This window comes from Manacus candei, unplaced genomic scaffold (genome assembly GCF_025592945.1).
Source record: "Manacus candei isolate 608988 ecotype Guabito, Panama unplaced genomic scaffold, ASM2559294v1 h1tg000046l, whole genome shotgun sequence".
In the NCBI taxonomy this organism is placed as follows: Eukaryota; Metazoa; Chordata; class Aves; order Passeriformes; family Pipridae; genus Manacus; species Manacus candei.
The window spans coordinates 4,660,772-4,667,580 of NW_026138094.1; positions in this window are offsets into that span (position 1 = coordinate 4,660,772).

Consider the following 6,809-nt stretch of genomic DNA (forward strand, 5'->3'; position numbering starts at 1 on the left):
AGGATGGAATTTCAGTGAGCTAACCCTTCACTTCAGAAAATAGTGCCTGGGATTTGCTGGGGTAAAATGATCAGGTTTTTACTACAAACATTCCCCAGGGATATCCCTCACTTCTACAAAATCTGAAATCCTTCCCTGCCACCACCTTTCTCTAAATGGCAGCTGGGGACCACTCTTCTTCTCATATAGAGTTGGTAGATTTTCAGAAAAAGAAAGAAAAACTGCCATGAATCGCTGCTGTGGGACAGATGACAATGCCACCAGCACTGGGATTACGAGACTCCTTTTGCCAATGGAAGAGCATGCCTAGTAGACAAGCCCCCATACTTGCACCCAACTCTGTGGAAGCACATCTGTGGGATCACCTTGCAGATCTGGCAAAAAGAAGTCACTGCTTGTTTTCCCAAAGGTGCGTGGATTTGGACAAGAGGAATCCCAGCACACGCTGGGATCTTCAGCTCAAAACACAAATCCCACTCCTATTTGGTGTTAATAACGCACAAACTCCCAACTCCCAGAAGACAATCTCATTGTCTATCCTTGATCACACCGAGGTGCACGAGGGTTCACAAGAAGAGCCCGGCCCAGCAGGTTATTTTGGTGTGGTGAATCAGTTCACCGGGCTGCCCTGAGCCTGCCAGCGCGCATGACAAGGCAGGAGAGCTGCCAGCTGCCCTTCAGCTGCCAGAGCAGCTCCTATCTGCACAAACACTCTGGCACAACACCCACTCTCTATCTGGCAACAGCAGATTTTACACCGCTCAACGCTGCTGTTAAATACAGGAATCATTTTAGAGCACAACAACAAAGTCACACATAACAGGTTTAACCAAAGCTGCGTATTTTCCTGCTATGGAAACCGGTCACAAGAACCAAAAAGCTGCCCAATGACAAGCATCTTGTGTGCTGCTCTCTCCTAATCTGCACTGTTCCCTTCTGAAACCCTAAAACTGATGAACGGCGACATGGACTAGTTACAGCTGGCCCAAAGCAGCACTCTCAGCTTTTCACATCAAAGCTCTGCCAATGCATCATCAAGGTCACACCAAAGCACAAGGATATTTCACCTCCCACCTCCAAATGACCTCAAGCAATGTGCAGCCTCTTCACAAAACAGACTCCCCACATACAGACAGCCAACAAAACTTTAAGGCCTTAGGGCACCTTTTCTTTTTTTTTCCAGAAGAAGGAATAATCCATGAGTCCAAGCAGAATGGGAGCTGACAAGACTTACTTGGTGGTCCACAACTGAATGAGAGAGACGCTACCACGTTTAGAAAAATGCTCAATAAGCAGCTATGAAAATTGGACTTGTCCTTGTCTACAAAGAGTAGAAAATGTACTGACTGAAACTAGCAAAAGGTGAGTTGAGACTCAGAAAACCTTTGGAAAACTGGGCACAGCTAAGCAGCACAATCATCACTGTGAACTTACAGGTTAAAAATCTGTCAGAAGGGCTTACACGAACTTTACCCTGTCTTTGAGCATGGAGGTCCATGTGCAAATGTATTTTCCTATGAACTTAAACCCACTGGTGTTTCATGGCAAGAACCCAAGGACTAAAGCCCTCAGTATTATGTACCGCAGAATTTTGGCTTTAGAGATTTGCTACTCTACATCTCAGCAAACATTTTCCTGCTCTCTAAACCTTTGTGTAAACCCTTTATAGGGTTTGTAAGCTATGCTCCCATCTAACACCAGCCACAATCTGGGTTTCAGAGAGGCTTCACACACAGGCTAAACCCCAGCACTTTCACACTCTCACAGGACCCTTCCCACAAACCATCTTGGAGGGGAATAAAACCGCGCCTTGTCTGAAAAACACTTAACAGACCATAACTTATGCAACAGCCAAGCATTTCATACGTGGAGAAGTGCAGCCCTCTCTTGCAAGAGCAGAAACACAAGGCGAGAGCTGAGCTGTCAGATGGAGCGATAAACAAGTGACTGGCAGGGGAGGACTCGCACGTGTGGGACCTGCACGGGCCAGCAGGGCACGAGGAGCCTCCTGCCCCAGCACAGGTTATCCTGCTGTGCCCGGGGAGCTGCACAGCTCGGGCAGTGCAAAGGCACAGCAGACCTGTGTGTGTGTGTGTGGAGATACGTGAAGCATCTCCTGCTGCTGTTGTTGAATATGAATATTTTTTCGGCCTAAATTGCATTAGTGTGTATTCTAACTTTTTTTTTTTTTCTTTTTAATGCAAGTTTTCAGTTTATTTTACAGCCTTCTTTGTTACCGGTTTTAAAACACATATATTTATATGGTTTAGAAGGGGCCATCTGGAACCACCATTTGAAAAACACATCCTTCTGGCAGACAACTTGTGTACTTCTGAGTAATTAGTGTGTGTTTATAGAAAGCCAGGGCATGCCTGGTTTTTTTATTTGTGAGCCCACTCTTCATTAATTGTTGTATTTCCCAAAGATCAAGAAATAACATTCTGCCTCTCTGGAACTCAGCTGCAACAACCCCCTGAGTGTGAGGCCAAGATACAGCACACACTACAAAAGGCTGTGACTCATGTCTTCGTTCCCTCCCACACCTTCTGTGCACCTCCTTTGCACGGTCCTGTTCAGCTCTGCCCCAGGGCAGGTGGCTTCCTGCAGACAGGCAGCTGCAGATTCAGACAGCCCCAGCTTCATCCAAAAAGCCCCTCTGCTGGATTAAACACCTGCTAGGAGTTCTGCATTTCCCTGTTCCAAAAAAAAACCCCAACATATTTTTCCCCTCTATTTAATTTCAGACTTCCTTTAATTTTAAAGCTGCTCAGGTTTTTGAAACACCCATATGACCTGATGTAAGAAACACCTAAAAGCTGGACCCCTTCAAGATCAAAGGCCTTCAAAAAGCCAGTTTACCTAAAATCTCTAATAACCTTGGAAAGCTGTATTCTTTTTAAATTTTACGGTCACAGTGTGCTGAAAAAAATGTGTTTGCTCAGAGTTCAGCCCCACAGCATGCAATGCATCAGTCTTCAACCACTCCCAGAGATCCCCAGCTCTAATGTGACACCTTCTTAACTGTGTCAAGAAGCTTGAGCCCTCATTTCTAGATCCCTGGCAATAGAGCTGATCTGCCAGCACACCTTGGATGATATTGTGTAACAACAAAAACCTGTTAGGTCTAGGAAGGTCTGAAAAGATTTAATAAGACATTGTGAAAGGAAGGCAAAAAAAAAAAGGAGGGGGATAAAGAGAGGCTGAAAAGGAGTTCACAAAACATGCCTCAAAATAATTTCTTTCCCTGAAAAAAGCTTCCTTCCAGCTTATGTAGGAATTGTTTTTCTATGCAGTCAACTGTATGTCAGATGCAAACAACTGTGATATCCAGTGCTACATCCAAAACTATGAACTGTCCCAAGCACCCAGGTCAGCTCTCAGCCTTTTTCAATATGCAGCATGAACTCCTCTGCACATCCAACAGAAGCCTGTTCCCAGCCTTCCAGCTTTTCTTAGATGGTGTGGATCCCTTGCAAGTAAGTTCAGAGACAGAAATAATTTTAAAACACTGCTCTACATGACCGTGTGACTTATGCAGAGGTGTAAGTATTTCTAGGGAACATGCTGCAATCACAATGCAGTGCACATTTATATAATTCCCATGATGTAAATCCAGAACTGCCTTTAATAAATGTCATTGCACATGTATTAAGGACATTTAAATGACATGAAAAAGCTCAGATAATCCTGCTTACTCAGAAACTTTGCTGGCTAACCAAAGGGAAAGATGTCCTAAGAAAAACCAGGAGCAGAGGTAGTACACAGCCACGGAAAACAGCAGCCCTGAAGTTCAGTAAAGTGCCAAATTACAGAGTGACTCAAGTCTTCAAACTGGCAGTGCAGCATTCATAGATTTATTTTCCCCTATATCTAGTAATGTCATGCTATGGCAGGACTAAACCTTAAGACAGACAACCAGATACATGGAGCTGCCTGCTACATGGCAGCAGCTACTCCAGGTTTAGTGTTTGAAAAAGTCTGAGAGCCAGAATAATCCTATTTAGTTCCAAGAGATCAAACAGGATTTGTAAAAGGGTAACATATCCACAGATTAGTGAAATGTTCTCAGTTTAAACATGGTCACTTTGCAATCATGTTCAGAAAGTATTTTCATCTGTAGATATAAGGAAAGTTTTTGCTCATGTCCAGAGACACGAGAATTGCATGGAAAATACACATTCATATATATGGATATATATGAAAAAAACAGGAGTGGTATCCATAAAACACCAATCCCTCCTTATCTACCCCTCATGAATTTTGACTCACTCACTCATACAGGAAGGTTCTCCCACAGCCATATGTACTATCAACTAAGGGAACACACCAACAGAGCACAGCATCTCTTTCTCAGCACAGAACAGCCCATCAATATGCTATAGTAATCAACTTTTCTAAATAAGGTTTTCTTCAGGAGAAAAAATGTAAGGATTCTATCAAATTATCAGTTGTTTAGACAGACAAAGTCTGTGCTGATATTATCTACAATTAATTCATAATGAACTTAATGCCCTGATGCACTGCCTCACAGTCAGCTCAGCCATAGAGGGGTGCCCTCACTGCAGCCCACAACTGCTTGGAGGAGGACAGTGGGTGAGAGGGGCTGATCCCTCTGGTGACCAGTCACAGGACACGAGGAAATGGAGCAAAGCTGCGTCAGGGGGAGCTCAGGCTGGACAGTAGGAAAAGGTTCTTCACGCAGAGTGGTTGATCACTGGAACAGGTTCCCCAGGGAACTGGTCACTGCACCAACCCTGACAGAGTTCAAGAAGCACTTGGACAATGCTCTTAGTCCTAGGGTTTAGTTTTAAGTAGTCCTGAGAGGAGCAGCAAGTTGGACTCGACAATCTTTATGGCTCCTTTCCAGCTTGAGATATCCTATGATTCCATATGCCAAACCATACCTGCAGCAACAGCAATTACCTGTTTTGTAGAGCTTCCCAGAGCTCATTGTTGACAAGGTCCTTAACAAGGTTCCTTAGCTATGAAACTTCCAAGTCTTTGCTCTTAATTCTTTGTGCTCTGCCACTACTATGAAAATACCAGTATCACTCATTCTGCTCACAACAGAAAAGCCTTCACCCAAGGCAACTGTGAACCAACTGCTTCCAAAAGAAAATGTAGCCCCCTTAGATCATGGGAAAACACAGCTCAGTGGACTGAGCTGACTGTTTGCAGCATCAAACCACCTGAAGGGCACAAAGGAACCCTTCTGAAGGAGTTTTCTACCACACTCAAAAGCAAAAATGAGTCACTTGCCAGTGCAGACCCCGGGAAAACATTACCTAACTGGTTACAGTATCACAAACGTAATTATCAACCAGACAAGCACCATAAATAACCTAAATAGATGCACAGATGTTACTTCTGTGATAAGAATGGGGGCAGTTAGAGCTGCAGAAAATTCTGGAGCTCACTCAGCCACTACAGGACAGCTTCTGCTCTTTGAATATTCATTCCCCCATAATTTTTTCCTTCCACTGGAATTAAGGATATTTAAAATCAAACATAGATATTTCAATATCCACCAAACACTTTTATTTACAGGAACATCCTATCCAGCATGCCTATAGAGTAAGGGCAGCCAGATAAGTCAGCTGGCTGGCAAGATAAAAGTCAATATATTCCTTATGTATTCCCACTATCCAAGACTAAACACAACTGCAAGAGAAGAAGGTGTCTTGCATTTAGCTGGAGATATAATCCCATAATGGAATACTTCGAGTCAGTGGGTAGCCATGCCTTAAGGGTGCCGTGCTCAGCTGGGCCTCTTCCCTGACCTGAAGGTTCCAGAAGCTCATGGAACATCCCAGTGCCAGAGCTGGCTCCCTCTGACAGGGTTGAATTCCTCACCCTGGGCTCGGAGGGCCCTATTCAAACCTGCCCACATGGCAGCTGCATTGCTGATTCCTGGCTTGTTTGGCTAATTTTTGCAAAAAGTTTCAGTACAGACCTGAAGTGAACAGTGACTGTGACCAGGCACAGTCTGTGAACTGGACACTTCACTGGGTGCTGACATGAAGACCAGTTTGTGCTGGTAACTTCAGAGAACACATAGTAATAAATTCCTGTATTTTCCACTGAAGATACTTATTTATCATTTTCTTCCCTAGCATGCTTCATTTGCACATCCCACTTAAAAAAGAGAAAACTTATTTTCTCAGGGAATCTGATCCTCCTCTTACCTGAAGCAAGTGTTTTGGTTTTCTAGCAATGCCCAGTCAGGCAGCGAGAGGTCAGGGCTGAGGTGGTGCTGTCACTGTACAAAACACCTCCTGAATCTTTTACCAACCTACCAAAAGGACTCACCAGTTACCAGGACAGGCTTTATATACCCTCATTAGATGAACACACAGATTTTTATATACTTGGAAAACAGATAGCAAAAACTGTCCTTGAGTGAAATAAAACTATACATTAGACCCACAACTAAAAAAATACTGTGGATAAGGCTAAGTTCATTTAAGTGACTTTAATTACAAGATGATCGTTAAACTAATTTAAGCTGAGAAAACACTTTCTAAAAGTCCACATTTAAATAAGACTTTAAAAGAGCAATTTACAAAAGACAAGAGTGTAAAAAATTACTTCTTTTCATCTTCGTAATCCACAAAAAGCCTCATTTTTGGAAGCTAAAGTGGACCACTTACTTAGTAAAGGCTTAGCATCGAACTTATGAAAGTGAGTAAAACATTTTCACTCTTAGGAGTGTAGTAAAAATAAAAATAGCCAACATCTTCATTAAACTGACATAGAAGCAAACACATTACCAGTGAAATGGTGCTGTTTCCATATGCCAAATTTGTTGT